The 18,642-nt window shown below is 49.9% G+C and overlaps 1 long non-coding RNA gene across 1 annotated transcript; it reads right to left on the reverse strand.

The window, feature by feature from the left end:
• Positions 1 to 201: 201 nt before the first annotated feature.
• Positions 202 to 5,927, reverse strand: LOC114814779. The gene is made up of 3 exons (XR_003762582.2): positions 5,849 to 5,927; positions 1,482 to 1,588; positions 202 to 1,070 (listed from the first exon to the last, which is right to left on the reverse strand). It is a non-coding gene; the product is annotated as an uncharacterized LOC114814779 (long non-coding RNA).
• Between the last annotated feature and the right edge of the window lie 12,715 nt (positions 5,928 to 18,642).

The raw sequence follows: 18,642 nt of genomic DNA on the forward strand, positions 1-18,642 counted from the left end.
CACTTCCAAGTTTCCAGACCCCTTACCCTGACTGGCTGAGACTGAAGGAATGAAATGTGGAGGGAGGGAGGATGCTAGGTTGTCAATCTACATATTAGAAGCTGGTGACATCCTCCTGCTTTAAGTAACAGTGGATGCCCCCAAATTATAACCCTTTTGGGGAGGAGAGGCAGCTGCCACTGGATCAAGGGACTCGGTAAAGAGGAGAAAAGTATCCATTTTAATTTCATACAGATGCATTTGGGCTTACAGAGCCCAGGGTGCCAAGGGGACAGAGAGGGGAGGAGGAGAGGAGGGGGCCAGACCATACCATTTCTGTTGGTAGGATGGGGGAAAACCACTGTGCATCTTCCCACTCTAGCATGTGCTGCTAGGCCTCTCCCCTTCTCATTCTGCTCGTCCAGGAGAGATGGAGGATATAGGGTAGTCACACACGCATACACAGAGACAGGCACACCCCTGATTACTTCTGTCCCTGTATCCCCCTCCCCCAGGGGCACCCCCCTCGGACGGTAGAGGGAGTCTGTACTCTTGAAGCCAGAGCTGGGCAGACAGCTACCAATGAGATGGGCCTGGGCAGGAGGAAGTCGCACTGACTATAGAATTAAGGACCCCGGGGTGACTTCACATCAGCTCTCAGGTCCTTCCATGGAGCACCTGCCCGAAGCTCTAGACCCCTGTTTCCATAACCCTCTACCAGTCCAAAGAAGAGCAGCCCCTCTCACCCTGCTCTGGTCCCGGCCCTCACTCTCACGCATGAAGCACACACACACGCACACACCTCCATCCTCTCCTGGAGTTGCAAGGGACTGGTTTGGTACCCAGTGTTTGATGCAGTGTTTGACCCTTGACCCCCAAAGGAAATGGCATGGTCTGGAAGGAAGGGATACAATTGTGGGCTTGGAGGTGGGAGGGAGGGGGTGTCCTGGGGGCAGCAGCCCAGTGCCAACCAGTTGCCTGACAGGGGGGCTGGCGCAATCTATCAGTGTCCATAGCATCCAGTGGGTAGCTGGTCAGTCCTCCGCCGTCCATGGGGTCAGTGGTCTGGTTCAGGGCTGCGCTATGGCTTCCTGGGGATGGAGGTGACTGTTGGTTGACTGATGAGGTGTGCCCCAGGCCCCCCATTGGCAGAGTGCCAGCCTATCAGAGTTGGGGCTGGGGAAGACTTAGATGGGTCTCCAATGGGGATCCCATTCCTCCAGAGAGGGAGCAGGAAGTTGGATGTCGGGTAGGAGCCTGGTCAGGGGTCACTACTGAGCGTGGGGGGATTCAATCACTGCTCTGGTTTGTGGACTATAAGGATGCAGTGGACTATAAGGATGCAGTCAACTATGTGTGTATATATGTGTAGCAAGAGTTAAGGTTCCCTTCACCATACTCTCTCAAGAATTTCACCTGGTGCTCAATAAAAGGCCATCGATTCCTTCCACTTGCCTGCAACAAACCCAGAGAGCCCCAAGCTTCAAGCATAAAGAACTCACCCTCCTGTCCAGTCTTGTCTGCGCCATCGTGTCCTTGAGGAAGCAGGGTTGGAACAGGGGGCCAGGTCTCCCATGATGCACCTGGAGCTCAGGCTCCTTCCTTGGCCCTAAGGATAAAGCCGGTCAGGTCTCAGGGTAATCTTGCTCGGGGCCCCCGCTCTGGTCAGGGGGTGCTACAGTCAGGGCCCAGCCCCATCAGTGCCCCATGCTGTAAATGGACTGTCCCCTGCAGGCTTACTCACACCAGAATTGAGAGTGAGCATGAGAGAAAAAGAGCAAGAGAGAGAGAGAGAGAGAGAGAGAGAGAGAAAGAATGAGTGAGAAAGAGAGAGAGCTAAAAGAGAACAAGAGTGAGAGAGCGAAAGAAAAAGAGCAAGCAAGAGTGAGAGAACGAGAGCAAGAAAAGTGAGAGAACCGGAGATGAGGGGCGACCCCTCTGTGACATGAGAGCAGCTGCCATTCGCACACCCTGCAAGGGAGGACCTGACTGGCTTTGTCAGTCACACCAGGCACTCTGGGATTCCCCAACAGACTCAGCTACTGCAGACCCTCTCCCCACCCCCCCACCAGCCCCCCAATTCCCCAGCGTCTTACCTGTGAGCAGGATTGTCTCAACACTTCTCCAGGGCACAGAAAGAAGCTGGGCTGCTGCCCTTTCTCTCACGCAGCCAAGGCCTTGAACACTTACCTGATGCTAATCTGGTCCTTCACCTCTGCTCCTCTTCCTGTCTACCAACAGTAGACCCAGATGGGGCAACTGACCCCATGTTTGGCCTGGAGCGAGACCATACCCTCTTAAGCACCCTCTTTGGCCAACTTGGTGTAGGAGACACAGGCCCTGCCCACTGGGAGCTTACAGTCTAAGTCAATCTGCCAGTACATTGCACTGGAGCTCTTTCCATGTGCAGAACACGGTACTCACCCCTTTGGCACAGTACTATAGAACCATGCAACTACCATGCCCCAACAAGCTCACAGCTTAGAAAGGGAAGCATTGACTTTGGAACAACATGGTGAGAATACTTCAAGGACTTTAGCATTACATAGTACACATGGCCCTGTTCTCAAGAAGCCTCCGGTCTACATGACAGACATTAAAATTGATACACACAGGTGGAACGGCACATACAAGTTCAGTAGATGAAGTTTTACACCCTAAACCCACGATAAGTTTGAATCGGCATTAAAAAAAGTAAATCAATATGTAGAGTGAAGGGTGGCAGTGTTGCATTAAGACAGCAAATAGTGTTTATTGAACTCCATTAGACAGAGCACCCTACTAAGAGCACAATGGGGGTGAGAGGCCTCAGTCATTCAATAATATTTGTCCAGCTCTTATCGCAGATTATAATATAACCATCAACGGATTCTCTGCCAACTATGCGCTTACCATTCGTACAGACATTAGTATGAATAAATTACATCCATTTGAGTCAGTTTCATGACAAGTCATGAAAATATTCTGTAGACTAGATTCCAACTCAATGAGACATTTGCACTTGGTAACTCAGTCTCCCAGGCATGCATCTAGCAAGTACTCATCAACTACTGTTGGAGACTCAGTTTCTGCTTCCCTTGTGTCTCCCCCAGCACTTGGAACAGTGCTCTGCACATAGTAAGCGCTTAACAAATACCAACATTATAATATCGCCAAGATCCGCCCTTTCCTCTCCACCCAAACGGCTACCTTACTGCTACGGGCTCTCATTATATCCCGGCTAGACTAATGTGTCAGCCTTCTCTCTGACCTCCCTTCCTCCTCTCTCGCCCCGCTCCAGTCTATTCTTCACTCTGCTGCCCGGCTCATCTTCCTGCAGAAACGATCTGGGCATGTCACTCCCCTTCTTAAACAACTCCAGTGGTTGCCTATCAACCTCCGCTCCAAACAAAAACTCCTCACTCTAGGCTTCAAGGCTCTACATCACCTTGCCCCTTCCTACCTCTCCTCCCTTCTCTCTTTCTACCGCCCACCCCACACGCTCCGCTCCTCTGCTGCCCACCTCCTCACCGTCCCTCAGTCTCGCCTATCCCGCCGTCGACCCCTGGGCCACATCCTCCCGCGGTCCTGGAACGCCCTGCCTCCTCACCTCCGCCAAACTGATTCTCTTTCCCTCTTCAAAACCCTACTTAAAACTCACCTCCTCCAAGAGGCGTTCCCAGACTGAGCTCCTCTTCTCCCTCTACTCCCTCTGCCATCCCCCCTTTACCTCTCCGCAGCTAAACCCTCTTTTTCCCCTTTTCCCTCTGCTCCTGCACCTCTCCCTTCCCATCCCCTCAGCACTGTACTCGTCCGCTCAACTGTATATTTTCATTACCCTATTTATTTTGTTAATGAATTGTACATCACCTTGATTCTATTTAGTTGCCATTGTTTTTACGAGATGTTCTTCCTCTTGACGCTGTTTAGTGCCATTGTTCTCGTCTGTCCGTCTCCCCCCATTAGACTGTAAGCCTGTCAAGCGGCAGGGACTGTCTCTATCTGTTGCCGACTTGTTCATTCCAAGCGCTTAGTACAGTGCTCTGCACATAGTAAGTGCTCAATAAACACTATTGAATGAATGAATGCTATTACAACCAGGCTTGTGTTGGTGGTGATCTGGGTAAGGCCGGCGTATTTATTGAGCTCAGAGTACTGTATTAAGCACTTTGGAGAGCACAAAGTAACAGACATTCCCCGCCCACGACGAGTTTACAGTCTATTCCACACGGGTGAAGCTACTGAACCCCAACTCACTGCTGGGCTTTTGGGGGGCTGTTATGGAGTCCCACGGCGGCGGAACGGGAGATTGTACCTCAGGGTACAGGAATTGGGAAGCCCAAAAGGAGTCCCCAGCCAGCTGAGGTCAATACAATACTGCACTCAAGGAGTACATGACAGTACCACCACCCCTTCCCCCTCGACGGGTCTCACTTCCTGCCCCAAAGGGGCTCACGTTCTGATATTCCAATACCGTCGCTTCCAGGACCGACCCACGGCGCTGAATTCACTGAGGAGGGTGGAGAGTTGGGGTGGGGAAGGTTTCCAATGGACAAGGGCGGGAGGTGTACAAACCTTGCAAAAACAGCCCCCCACCTTCTAGCACATTTCAGGCACAAAGTCCCAGGTGGAGGTTGTGGAAGGTTACTGGCTTGGATGATTTTATGGTTGAGTGGGCAATACTAGCTAACTGGGGCTTGACCAAAGCCCAGGAAGAGAGCTTGATGACAGAGACACACAAGACACACAGAGAGACACAGAGACACAGAGCCAATGAGCATGCACCATACACCCCATCATTTCAGCCCCCACGAAAACCTCACCTCTAGACCCAGAACAGCAATCATTCCCCCCCAAAACAAACACTTCATTGCATCACACCTCCTCAAATTCTTCTACTCCTGAGAACCAAGTCAGAGCTCAGCTACAAACACTCTTAATCAGATTGGACACATGAGTGTGGTTATCTTCTACCTACCGCAGCAGTTACAACCCATACTAAGTGTCTACCAAATACCATCATCTCATTGACAGGATCAACAAGTAAATGATATCAAACCTTCTCCTCCCACCTTCAGCCCTCTCCATTGCATAAACATCATTAATCCCAGTGACACAGACTCTCCAGCCCCATCACACACACATCAGTTTTCTTCACCCCCCCCCCCCTTGAATAATTCAATACAAGAGATATCATTTATCCCAAGCCTACATTATCAACTCCAGTCATTGCTATAACTACTTACCTTGTATCCAGTCCAGCGCTCAGTACAGTGCTTGGCATATAGTAAGCATTTAACAAGTACAATTATTTTTTATCAATAATACAAAGTCAATCATATTTATGGAATACTTACTGAGGGCAGAACACTGACTTAAGGACTTGGGTGAGTACAAGGTAACTCCTAACTGCAGCCCTTTCCTGCAAAGGGCTACCACAATTATGCCAATTATCCCAAACTTGGATCTCCCTAGCCTACCCCTTTAATTCATACCCTCAGCCTAGCCCCTTCTTCAGTCCCCTCAATCGCCATAATCAATAAAATCACTAATATCTCAAGCCTCAACATTCAAGTCATTGCTGAGTCATCCATATAAAACCAACTCCCCTCATAAGTCACTCCATCACCACTGGAGTCAACATCACTTAGCCCAGCCTTAAGTTGTCCCCCCAAAGCATCAATCCAACTCACTGCTGAACCCTCAAAACCAAACCATTTGCCCTACCCACCTCAGCAGCACTGGCATAAGCAACAGGTAGAGAAAGCCAACTTTGGGGGGGCGCTTTTAATCCAATACATCAACTACCACAGCTGAACTACCAAACCAAAAACTATCACAGCTAAACAAAAGATAGGCTAACCAAGGAGACAGCACAAACCTCACTCACCAAAATCCAAGAAAAACACTCTCTGTCTTCTCTCCAAAACCTACAGCAATAGGTACTAGGTAGAAAAAGGTACCTGCCTCTGGGGCTTTAAAGGGCTAGTGCCATGCCCTATTGTAGGGCACCTAATGGAGAGACTGGGTTGCCCGGGAGAAGGGGGGAGGGGGGAGGGGGGGCAGCCTCTAGGAGCAGGGAAGAAAAAGAGGCAGAAGGCTATTAAAGAGAAAGGGATTTGCAGCTGCTTATTGTTAAAAGGATCTGGAAAAACATCCCTAATTATAGACACCTGCAACCCCTTCACATACTCCTCGAGGATGGGGTTTAATTCTCATCCAGGGCTATCCCAGCGCCTAGTACAGTGCTTTGCACCCAGGAGGATATTCAATAAATAGGAATGAATTAGCAAATGAATAAATGAATCAATCAGTCAATAAACTCAATTTCTTCCCTGAGATCTCCACAGTCCCCAGGCCCCACTGTACCCTCCACTCTTGACCTCCTTTTTGTTTTCTTTTTAATGGTATTTGTTAAGCACTTTCTGTGTGCCAGGCACTGTGTGCTGGGCACCACGGTGGATACAAGAGAGGTTGGACACGATCATTGTCCCATGTGGGGCTTGTCCTCTTGATACCCCATTTTACAGAAGAGGTGACTGAGGCCCAGAGAAGTGAAGCTACTTGCCCAGGGTCACACAGCAGATGGATTGTGGAGCAGAGGTTGGAACCCAGGTCCTCTGACTCCCAGGCCCAGGCCCATTCTGCTAGGTCACACTGCTTCTTTCCTCCCTCAGGAAAGAAGGCTTCTTTCCTTTCCTTTTAGCCTCAGAGGAAAGACTGTTAGTAAAAGAAGTAATTAGAGGAGGCCAAGTTTGGGGGCCTCTTCATCCAAGAACATGGAGAAAGTGGAGGGAAAAGGCAGGGAAGGTGAAGAAGACAGGAAAGAAGGACAGGTCAGGCCACTTGGGTGGCCACTGATGGCCCTTGCAGATCTTGGACCAACAGATAATAATAATGGTATCTGTTAATAGCTTACTTTGTAGCAAGCACTGTGTTAAGCCCTATTGCCCAGGGTGTCACGTGTCTCACAGAACACTTTTTTAATGCTATTTGTAAAATGCTTACTATATGTTCAACACTGTCTTAAATCTTGGGGTAGAAACAAGTGAATTAGTTCAGAAACAGTCCCTGTCTCTTATGGGGCTCACAGTTTAAGAAGCAGGGAGAACAGGAGAAACGAGGCCCAGAGAAGGGGAGTGACTTGGCCAAGATCACACAGCAGACAAGCGGCAGAGCCAAGATTAGAATTCTTGACCTTCTGACTCCCAGGGCCCTGCATGATTGACTTTTTTGAACCTCACAGTATTGATCTTTTCCTTTCCACTCATTCTTCAGCTTGCCACTATTTACTCAAATTTACCCTTTATCTGTGCTCCTCATTTTAGGGAGGTGGAATTTAGGGAAAATAGGGGAATTTTATGGTTCCTTTAAAGGCACACCTCCTCCGAAAGACCTTCTCCGATTAAACTGTCATCAAACCTGGGGAAATGGGGAATTTTATGGCTCATTTAAGGTACATCTCCTCCAAAAGGCCTTCCCTGACTGAGTCCTCATTCCCTTTTCTCCCACTCCCTTCTGGGTTGCCCTGACTTGCTCTCTTTATTCACTCCCTCCCTCAGTCCCACAGCACTTTTGGCCATATCCATAATTTCTTTATTTATATTAATGTTGGTCTCCCCCTCTGGACTGAAAGCTCTGTTTGAGAAGGAAATGTGACAGCCAGTTCTCTGTTGTACTGTACTCTCCCAAATGGTTAGTACAGCACTCTGCACACAGTAGGCACTAAATAAATACCATTCATGGATTAGATTGAAAGATTAGATTGAAAGCCTGGAGCCTGGACAATGTCCCTTGATGCTTTCTCATGCTGCCAACAGACACCTCAATGGTGGGAAACAGTTTCCGGGTTCCAAGTGGGACAGAAACTTTGTCTGAGGTGATTGTCTTCTGATCTAAAAATTTCCTGTATTAGAGGCCACCCCATTTATCTTGCCCCTCATCGTGTGCACGAATGTTTGCAATCTGTGGTTAGATTGCTATCTTTCATTCAATAGTATTTATTGAGCACTTACTATGTGCAGAGCACTGTACTAAGCGCTTGGGATGAACAAGTCGGCAACAGATAGAGACAGTCTCTTTGAAGTGGCTTAACTAATTCCACAGAAAGTAATTTTTTTCAGCTGGGAGATTTTGGTCAATGAGTCAAACTGAAAAATTGCTAAGGGCTCTTGGCCCTAAGCTGAAACCAATCCAGGAATTGCAAAACTGATAATTGACCTCTGGGATGTCAGTCTCAGCTCAAGTCCATGTATATGCCTAGCTTGTCACTAATCATTCTATCAGTCAATGGCATTTACTGAGCCCTTACTATATGCAGAGCACTGTACTCAGCATTTGGGAGAGAACTATAGGACAGAATTGGTAGATACACTCAAATCGATCTATTAGTGTTTATCGAGTGCTTACTGTGGGGAGAGAACTGTACTAAACTCTTGGGAGAGGACATTAGAATAGAGTTGCTAGACGCGTTCCCTGGCCACAGGGAGTTTATGGTGTAGAGTGGGAGACAGACATTAATCTAAATCAATAAATTCCAGGTATATGCATGAGTGCTGTGGAACAGAGGGAGGGGTGAATAAAGGGTGCAAATCCAAGTGCAACTGGGAAGCAAAAAGAAATCTTCTATCTTGTCCAACCTAGGCCAAGTTTTTAGGTGCAAAGCAAGTGCTTAATAAATACCATCATTATCATACACACCTTGCTTCTGCTGCAGGCACATGGGACAGTTGAGGGGAGTGGGAATACACACCCACACCCACACCCACACACACACACACACACAACCGTACACACCCTCCCTCTCCTGCTTCTCCCCCTTTCTCTGTAGCTCATCGTGAAACTCCATTTCTTCCCTCTGCTTATGAGGTATTGTAGTGTCCATCTCTCCAACTAGATTTTAAGCTCAGAAGATATTGTGTCTTCACCTTTCAGCATCCCTTGCTCCCCACTTGTGCTCTTAGAGTGTGAGCCTCCAAGTCTAATTCCCACCTGTGCCTTCTCTTCCCGTGCTTAGTACAGTGTTCTGCACACAGTAAGAATGTAATACCTTTACTACAGCTGCTATTGTTATTATGGCACAGCTCCAAGCTCATTTCCTCCAGGAAGCCAGCCCTGATCGACTCCATCACCTTTCCTGCCATCCCAATACTCTGTGTGACTCATGCCATGAGCGTCCCGCTCCGGGAGTCAGAAGTCATGGTTCACCGGTGAACGTGTGTGACCACGGATGAGTGTGTGGTCCGGATACCATGAAGGGAGTGATGCCCCGACTTGTACATGAGGATCTGGTTCCGAGGTTGTGGTTGACGTGTGCCGCCCATTCCTCCCCCTGGGCCCTGTGCCCTGAGGAGATGCTCTCGGCCTTGTCCCTCTCTAGGACCCAGATGGCCACTGGCCTGCGAGCCTGGGCCTGTCCGGACAGATACCAGTGTCCCCGGCAAAATTCTACCTCTAATCCTCATCTAGAGTTGTGGAACCCCATCTTGAGAGATGAGTGGATTACTGATACGGGGGTCCAGAGTCTCTCATCTGGCTTCCTGGGGAACCTAGTCCCTTGTGGGCTCCTATTTCTTTCAGGAGATAGAGTGAGTGTGCCCTGGGGATGCCCTGTGGTAACGCCCACCCACCCCGCCCTGGCCAAGGGCACCTCCGCCAAGCTGGGGCCTCTTCCCCAGCAGCCAGGGTTCAGGGCCCATCTTCTGGGCCCTGGCCTGAGTCTGAGCTGGGCTGGATAGGTCATCCCAGCCATGCTGCAGATGTCCAGCAGACCTGGGGGGAGGGGCGTGGAAGGCCTGCGGGGAGAGAAGTGGGAGTGTCTGGACGGGGCACGGCTGTGCAGATCACCATTTCCTTCACCCTGATGATTGGGGCAGGAACCACATTGCTGGCTGACGTTAGTGGCCTCGGGAGGAAGCGTGGGGGCAGGCGCGGTTGGTGGGGGGAGCGCAGTTGGTTGGGGGACCCTCTGGCTCAGTCCAGGTGGGAAGAGGGGAGGGTGACACAGCAACCAGGGGATGAGGGTGCCATTCGTTCTGCTCAGTGCACCAACTTGGCTGTGGCCCTTGCCTCTTCACCTGGCAGTAGAGCAAGAGGGCCCGCGGGCATAAGGGAGTGGGGGAGACAAGAGCCAGGATGGGGAAGGGGAAAGAACCAGGATGGGAAGGGGGTAGGCTCCTCACAGCCTCTCTCCATCCCCTGGTAGTGTCCAAGCTCAACTACAACCCCAGAGAGAGCCTGTTTGAACAGGCACCGATGCACCTGCAGTCCACCGGTGCAGCCCTGACTGCGATGGGCCTGGGCTTCTTGCTGTCCATGCTCTTCTTCATCGAGCAGTACATCGTGGTGTCGCTGGACAATCCCCCGAGAACAGGTACAGACTCTCCCCCTTCCCCCCCCGACCAGGCCGGTCCTGACTTCCCTCCACCTCATCTTTTGGATTGAGTCAGAGGCAGTTCCAGTGGGAGGAGGCAGTGCCAGGGACTGGGGTCCCCAGGACTAGAGAAGCAGTACAGCCTAGGGGAGAGGGCCTGGGAGTCAAAAGGACCTGGGTTCTAATTCCACCTCCCCCACTTGTCTGATGTGTAACCTTGGGTGAGTCCCATCACTTCTTTGGGTCTCAGTTACCTCATCTATAAAATGGGGATTAAGACTGTTCGCCCCACGCGGGATAGGGACTCTGTCCAACCTGACAATATTGTATGTACTCCAGCACTTAATATGGTGTCTGGCACATAGTAAGTGCTTAACAAATACCATTAAAAAAATAAAATAAGTTGGGGAGTGAGCCTGAGAGGCAGAGGCTGTGGGACCCTGGGGCAGCACTCTCCCTTTCTGTTGTGCCTCCTCGTTTAGTAAGGGAGAGAGGGGGTCAGCTCAGTCCCTCCTTGTATTATCATGATTACTGGTGATATTAGTATTAGTATAGGTATTAAGGTGTTAAGTATAGGTTTCTATCTGCCAAGCACTGTTCCAAGCACTGAGGCACTTAGAAGATAATCAGGTCGGACAGAGCCCCCTGCCTCCCCTCCCCAGGGGACTCACAGTCTAAGTAGAGGGGAGTAAGATTTAATCCCCATTTTACAGATGAGGTAACTGAGGCCCAGAGAGGTGAAGAGACTTGCCCAAGACCACCCACCAGACACAGAGACGGAGAGCTGGGATTAGAACCCAGGTCCTCTGATTCCCAGGCCCGGGCTCTTGCCACTAGGCCCCACTGCTTCCTGCATGGTTTGTAGAGTGGGTGTGTGTATGTTTGTGTGTGTGTGTTTTGGGGGTGCCTGACCCTGGATGTCTATGGTTCATACCACAGGTTGGTGAAAAGCACAGGTGAGAGCTGCTGCTGGTGGCTCTGATCAACACGAGGCTGTCCCAGTTTGGTCTGCCCTGGATCCATACTGCCTATCCCCACTCCCCCATGCACGTCCGAGCCCTGGCCTTCTTGGAGGAGCATGTGGAGAACGGGCACATCTATGAGACGTGAGCACCCCTGTCCCTCCCCAACCCTTGTCCCCACTTCCACCCCTTCTTTACCCCAGCACCAGCCCCCCACATGAGGCCTGGGCAGGTGGATTGGCAGGGGATAGTTACGGGGCAGCAGCCCCTTCATTCATTCATTCATTCATTCATTCAATCATATTTATTGAGCGCTTACTGGGTATAGAGCACTGTACTAAGGACTGAGGAGAATACAATAGAACAATATAGCAGGCACATTCTCTCCCTACAAAGAACTTACAGTCTAGAGGGGAAAACGGACATTAGCAGAAAGCAATAAATAGCAGATTCTGGACAGAAGTGCTGTGGGGTTGGGAGGGGGGATGAATCAAGGGAGCAAATTGGGGTGATGCAGAAGGGAGTGGGAGAAGAGGAAAGGGGGGCTTAATCAGGCAAAGCCTCTTGGAGGAGATGGGCCTTCAGTAAGGTTTTGAGGTAGGAGAGAGACATTGTCAGATTTGAGGAGGGCTGTGAAGATGAAGATGGATTGGCCAGGCCGGACCTCCCTCTAGGAGCAAATTCCTCCTTTTCCAAATAAAATATTATCTCTTTATTCTTTACTAACAGGCCTTGAAGGCCTGAAATGGACTAATGCACAGGAGATGTTTCTACATGGAGCCAATGTCTCCTTTTCCAGTTCACATATTTTTTCTTCAGGCCTTGAGGACCTTAGACAGATCTTTAGGAGAGCATTTGCATGAAGCCAATCTGTTTGCATGAAGAAAACCTGTCCTATTTCCCCACAGACATTCTCCATTGGGGTCGTGAAGACCTCAGGTAGAGAAAAGAAAGTGGAACATGGTTTGCATGAAGCAAATTTCTTCTCTTAAACCTCAAAGACTCTTTTTTCAGGTCTTGAAGACCTGAGGGACAAGAAAGGAGGAGATGGTTTTCCATGAAGCAAATTTCTCGATTTTCATCTCCAAGATTCTCTTTAGAGGCCTAGAAGACCTTTGGTAGAGAACGAAAAGTGGGAGATTATTAGCATGAAGTAAATTTGCTTCTTCTTTTTCGCCCAAGTATTCTTTTTTCAGACCTTGGAGACCTTAAGGGGGGGACAAATGTGAGCAGGAGATGCTTTTCATGAAGCCAATTCCGCCTTTTAAGCCTCAAATGTTTGCCATGGAGGCAGTTTCTCCTTTGAAGCCGCAAATGTTTGCTTGGGAGGCCTTGAAGACCTCAGAAAAATAAAAGATGGAGGTTGTCCAGATGAGGCCAATTTCTCCATTTACACTGTGAATGTTCTCTTTTAGGGCTTTGAACTCCTTAGATAAAGAGGGAAAAGCTGGAGATTGTTTGCATGGAGCAAATTTCTCCTTCACCTCAAATAGTCTCTTCCCAGGCCTTGAAGACCTTAGACAGAGAAGGAAAAGCTGGAATTGGTATGCATGAAGCAAATTCCTCCTCTTGCACCTCAGAGATTCTCTATTCATTCTCAATTAAAAGTCCTTGAAGGCCTGACGTGGAATCATGCACAGGAAGTAGTATCTGCGAGAAGCAAATTTCTCCTTTTGACCACTGGAAATAGTCTCTTTTAAGATCTTGAAGACCTTAGGGAGAGAAACAATAGCAGGAGATGGCATCCAGAAAACTCCTTTTGCATCACAAACATTTTCTTTTCAGGTCTTGAAGACCTTAGGAAGAAATACAAAAGCAGAAGGTTTTTTCCATGAAGCAAATTTCTCCTTTTTTCACTTCAGATACTCTCATCCTCTCCCCGACTTCCCTTGCACTGTGGACGGCACTACCATCCTTCCCGTCTCATAGGCCCACAACCTTGGTGTCATCCTTGACTCAGCTCTCTCATTCACCCCACGCATCCAATCCATCACCAACACCTGCCAGGCTCACCTTTACAATATAGCCAAGATCCATCCTTTCCTCTCCATCCAAACTGCTATCGTGCCGGTATAAGATCTCATAATGTCCCAACTGGATTATTGTGTTAGCCTCCTTTCTCTTCCCCCTTTCTCCTGTCTCTCCCCTCTGCAGTCTATTCATTCTGCTGCTCGGATCATCTTCCTTCAGAAATGCTCTGGGCATTTCTGAATCAGCAGAGAAGTAGTGTGGCGCAGTGGAAAGAGCACGGGCTTTGGAGTCAGGGCTCATGAGTTCGAATCCCAGCTCTGCCACTTGTCAGCTGTGTGACTGTGGGCGAGTCACTTAACTTCTCTGTGCCTCAGTTCCCTCATCTGTAAAATGGGGATTAAGACTGTGAGCCCCACGTGGGACAACCTGATTCCCCTGTGTTTACCCCAGCGCTTAGAACAGTGCTCTGCACATAGTAAGCGCTTAACAAATACCAACATTATTATGTCACTCACCTTCCACCTTCCACAGTCCAGTGGTTGCCTAACAACCTTCACATGAAACAAAAACTCCTCGCTTCTGGCTTCAAAGCTCTCCATCACCTGGTCCCCTCCTACCTCACCTCCCTTCTCTCTCTCTACTGCCCACCCTATACACTCCGCTCCTCTGCTGCTCACCTCCTCACGGTCCCCCATTCTCGCCTGTCCCACCGTTGACCCCTGGCCCACACCCTACTGCTGTCCTGGAATGCCCTCCCTCCTCACATCCACCAAACTAACTCTCTTCCCTTCTTCAAAGCCCTACTGGGAGCTCACCTCCTCCAGGAGGCCTTCCCAGACTGAGCTCCCCCTTTTCCTCTGCTCCTCCTTCACTCCCTTCCCCCCACTCTCACCCTCTGCTCTTCCCCCTTCCCCTCCCCTCAGCACTGTGCTCATTGGTATGTATTATTTATTACCCTATTTATTTTGTTAATGAGGTGTATATCTCCTTGATTCTATTTATCTTGATGATGTTGTCTTGTTTCGTTCTGTTTTGCTTTGTTGTCTGTCTCCCCCATTTAGACTGTGAGCCCACCATTGGGCAGGGATTGTCTCTATCTGTTGCCGAATTGTACATTCCAAGTGCTTAGTACAGTGCTCTGCACTTAGTAAGTGCTCAATAAATACTATTGAATGAAAGATTCACAGGCCTTGAAGTCTTCAAGTGGAGTAACGCAGAGACGATATTTCGGCATGAAGCAGACTTCTCCTTCCTCACTTCAAATCTTCTTTCTTCAGGCCCTGAAGACTTTGAGGTAGAGAAATAAAAGGGGATTTGTTTGCACGAAGCAAATTTCTCCTTTCCACCACCAACATTCTCAATGAACTGTCTTGTAAAAGGCCTTGAAGGCCTTAAGTGGAGTAACACATAGGAGATGTTTCTGCATGAAGCAGACTTCTCCTTTTCCATTTCATATATTTTCTTTTCAGGTCTTGAAGACCTTAGGTAGGTAAATGATGAGGTGAGTTTTTCTAGGAGACAAATTTTTATTTCTTTAATCCTATATATTAGTCTTTCCAGCTCTTAGGAAGAGAAGTAAAAGTGGGAAATGGCTTGCGAAGAAAACTTGTACTTTTTGGACACAGATATTCTCTTTCTGGGTCTTGAAGACCTTCAGTAGAGAAACCAAAGTGGTAGGTGGCTTGCCTGAAGCGAATTTCTCCTTTTCAGCCTAAGTATTTTCTTTTGAGGCCTTGAAGACCTTAGTTAGAGAAATAAAAGTAGGAGATTGTTTGCATGAAGCAAATTTCTCTTCTTCCTCCTCAAATATTCTCTTTTCATGTCTTCAGAGAGATAAAGGAAAGCAGGAGCTTGTTTTCATGACACAAATTTCTCCTTTTAAGCCTTAAATATTTTCTTTTAGGTCTTGAAGACCTTAGGTAGAGAAATAAAAGTAGGAGATTGCATGAATAAAATTTCTCCTCTTCTGCCTCAAATATTCTCTTTTCAGGTCTTTGGGTGTATAAATGAAAGCAGATGCTTGTTTTCAAGATGCAAATTTCTCCTTTTAAGCCTTAAATACTTTCTTTAGAGGCCTTGAAGACCTTAGAGAAATATAGAACCCGGGTTTAGATTGTGAGCCCTTGTTGGGCAGGGATTGTCTCTATCTGCTTCTGAAGCACTTAGGACAGTACAGGACAGAATCATCGAGGTTCTAAACTGCTGAGGTTCTAGATCACAGAGGTTCTAGACTCGTGGGGTTCTAGACCACCAAGGTTTTGGGTGCCTGAGGTCCCTGCTCCAGGTCCCAGAGCTCTAGGTTCCCTATGTGGCTCCAGTGCCCCGAGAATTTAAGTTCGCAAAGCAGCTCCAGCACCGCGAGTATCTAGGTTCCCGAGGTGGCTCCGGCGTCTGGGGGCTCTAGGTTCCTGGGGTTCTGGATCACCGAGGTTCTAGGTGTCTGAGGTACCAGCTCCAGACCCCAGAGGCTCTAGATTCCCAAGGCAGTTCTAGCATCCTGGGACTCCGGCACCTTGAAGCTCTAGGTTCCTGAGGCAGTTCCGGCTCCCCGAGGGTCTAGGTTCATGGGACGGCTCCGACCCCCAAAGCTCTAGGTTCCTGAGGCGGCTCTGGCATCTGTGGGCTCTAGGTTCCGGAGGTTCTAGGTCACCAAGGTTCTAGACTGCTGTGGTTCTAGATAGCTGATGTGCTAGACTTGTGAGGTTCTAGATCACCGGGGTTCTCAGAGTGCCGGAGAGTGTCTGATGTCCCCGCTCCATGTCCTGGAGGCTTTGGGTTCCCAAGGCAGTTCTGGCATCCTGGGACTCCAGCACTCCAATTCTCTAGGTTCCTGAGGCGGCTCTGGTATCCTGGGGCTCGGGTGACCCGAGGCTCTAGGTTCCCGAGGCAGCTCCAGATTCTGGGCGCTCTAGGTTCCTGGGGTTCTAGATCACAGAGGTTCTAGAGGCGTGAGGTTCTAGATCACGTAGGTTCTAGGTTTCTGAGGTTCTGGATCACAGAAGTTCTAGACTCGTAAGGTTCTAGGTCACTGGCCTCCTCTGAGTGTCGAAGGGTGTCTGAGGTCCCTGCTCCAGGTTCTGGAGGCTCTACATTCCCAAGGCAGTTCTGGCGTCCTGGGGCTCGGGCACCCGGAGGCTCTAGGTTCCCGAGGCGGCTCCATCATCTGGGTGCTCTAGGTTCCTGAGGTTCTAGATCACCGAGATTCTAGACTCCTGAGGTCCTAGGTCAGACTGCCGCGGTCATAGACTGCTGCGGTTCTAGATCATCAAGGTTCTAGACTCGTGAGGCACCTCGCGGCTCTAGGTTCCCGACGTGGCTCCGGCTCCCCGAAGGTCTAGGTTCCTGAGACAGCTCCGACTCCCAAAAGCTCTAGGTTCCCGAGGCGGCTCTGGCATCCTGGAGCTAAGATGCCCCGAGGCTCTACGTTCCCAAGGAGATTCTGGCATCTGGGGGCTCTAGGTTCCTGAGGTTCTAGATCACCGATGATCTAGACTCGTGAGGTTCTAGATCACCAAGGTTCTAGACTCATGAAGGTTCTAGATCACCGTGAGGGTGTCTGAGATCCCCGCTCCCAGAGGTTCCCAAGACAGTTCTGGCATCCTGGGACTCCGGCACTCCGAGGCTCTAGGTTCCCGAGGTGGCTCCAACTCCCAAAAGCTCTAAGTTCCCAAAGTGGCCCTGGCATCCTAGGCCTCCGGTGCCCCGAGACTCTAGGTTCCCGAGGCGGCTCCGGCGTCTGGGGGTTCTAGGTTCCTGGGATTCTTGATCACCAATGCTCTGGACTCATGAGGTTCTAGATCACTGAGGTTCTAGACTCGTGAGGTTCTACATCACCGAGGCTCTGGGTGTCTGATGTCCCCACTCCAGGTCCCAGAGGCTCTAGGTTCCCAAGGTGGCTCTGGCATCCTGGGGCTCCAGCACCCCGAGAATCTAGGTCACCGAAGCGGCTCCGGCGTCTGGCCTCTCTAGGGTCCTGACGTTCTTGATCACCGAGGTTCTAGGTGCCTGAGGTCCCCGCTCCAAGTCCCAGAGGCTCTAGGTTCCAAAAGCAGGTCCGGCATCCTGGGGCTACGGCATTCCGTGGCTCTAGGTTCCGGAGGAGGCTCTTTTATCTGGGGGCCTCTAGGTTCCTGAGGTTCTAGATCGTGGGGGTTCTAGATTCGTGAGGTTCGAGACTTGTGAGGTTCTAGATCACTGAGGCTCTAGATTGCCAAGGTTCTAGACTGCTGAGCTTCTAGATCACCGAGGTTCTAGATTTGTGGGGGTCTAGAGTCATGAGGTGCTAGATCACTGATGTTCCAGACTCGTGAGGTTCTAGATCACCGAGGTTCTGGATCACCGGGGTTCTAGACTCGCGAGGTTCTAGATTGCTGAGGTTCTAGATACCCGAGGTTCTAGATTCGTGAGGTTCTAGACTCGTGAGGTGCTAGACAACAGGTTCTAGATACCCGAGGTTCTAGATTCATGAGGTTCTAGACTCGTGAGGTGCTAGATCACCGAGGTTCTAGACTCATGAGGTTCTAGATCACTGGGGTTCTGGACCACTGAGGTTCTAGACTCGTGAGGTTCTAGACTGCTGAGGCTCTAGACTCGTGAGGTTCTAGACTCGTGAGGTTCTAGGTCGCCAAGGTTCTAGATCACTGATGTTCTAGACTCTGGAGGTTCTCGATCACTGAGGTTCTAGACTCGTGAGGTTCTAGACTGCTGAGGTTCTAGATCTCCGAGGTTCTAGACTCGTGAGGCTCTAGATCACCGAGGTTCTAGACTCGGGAGGTTCTAGACTGCAGAGGTTCTAGTTCACCGAGGTTCTAGACTAGTGAGGTTCTAGATCGACGAGGTTCTAGATCAGTGAGGTTCTAGATTGCTGAGGTTCTAGACTGCTGAGGCTCTGGATCACCGAGGTTCTAGACTCGTGAGGTTCTAGACTCGTGAGGCTCTAGACTGCTGAGATCACCGAGGTTCTAGACTCGTGGGGTTCTACATCACCGAGGCTCTAGACTGAAGTTCTAGACTGTTGAGGTTCTAGACTCGTGAGGTTCTAGATTGCTGAGGTTCTAGATCGACAAGTTCCTAGACTTGTGAGGTTCTAGACCACTTGGTTCTCGATGTCTGGGATCCCCGCTTCAGGAGGCTCTAGGGTCCCGGAGGCTCTAGGTTCCCAAGGCGGCTCTGTCATCTGAGGGCTCTAGGTTCCTGAGGTTCTAGATGGCTGAGGTTCTAGACTCGTGAGGTTCTACATCACTGAGGCTCTGGGTGTCTGAGGTCCCCGCTCCAGGTCCCGGAGGCTCTAGGTTCCCAAGGCAGCTCTGGCATCCTGGGGCTCCGGCTCTCCGTGGCTGTAGGTTCCTGAGACGGCTACGGCACCCTGAGGCTCTAGGT

The sequence above is a fragment of the Ornithorhynchus anatinus genome, chromosome 1 (assembly GCF_004115215.2).
Source record: "Ornithorhynchus anatinus isolate Pmale09 chromosome 1, mOrnAna1.pri.v4, whole genome shotgun sequence".
NCBI classification, from domain to species: domain Eukaryota; kingdom Metazoa; phylum Chordata; class Mammalia; order Monotremata; family Ornithorhynchidae; genus Ornithorhynchus; species Ornithorhynchus anatinus.